The sequence below is a fragment of the Odontomachus brunneus genome, unplaced genomic scaffold (assembly GCF_010583005.1).
Source record: "Odontomachus brunneus isolate Ranch 3 - 2012 unplaced genomic scaffold, Obru_v1 Obru_scaffold_217, whole genome shotgun sequence".
Classification (NCBI taxonomy): Eukaryota; Metazoa; Arthropoda; class Insecta; order Hymenoptera; family Formicidae; genus Odontomachus; species Odontomachus brunneus.
Window position 1 is genome coordinate 407,971 of NW_022639667.1, and position 262 is coordinate 408,232.

Below are 262 nucleotides of genomic sequence, written 5' to 3' on the forward strand. Positions count from 1 at the left end.
TTGCCAATCCAAACGTGTACTTGGTGGAAAAAATGTTGCGCAGAAAAGGTGATAAGGTTTATGTAAAATGGCTGGGATTCGATAAATCATGTAACTCATGGATACATAAGGATAATGTGTTGTAAAAATAACTGTTTATTATATGTAATACATAAAATATATTCTATTTACACATAAAATTATTATATGTAATACATAAATTATATTCTATTTACACATAAAATTATTATACATATGTAATACATAAAATATATTCTATTTA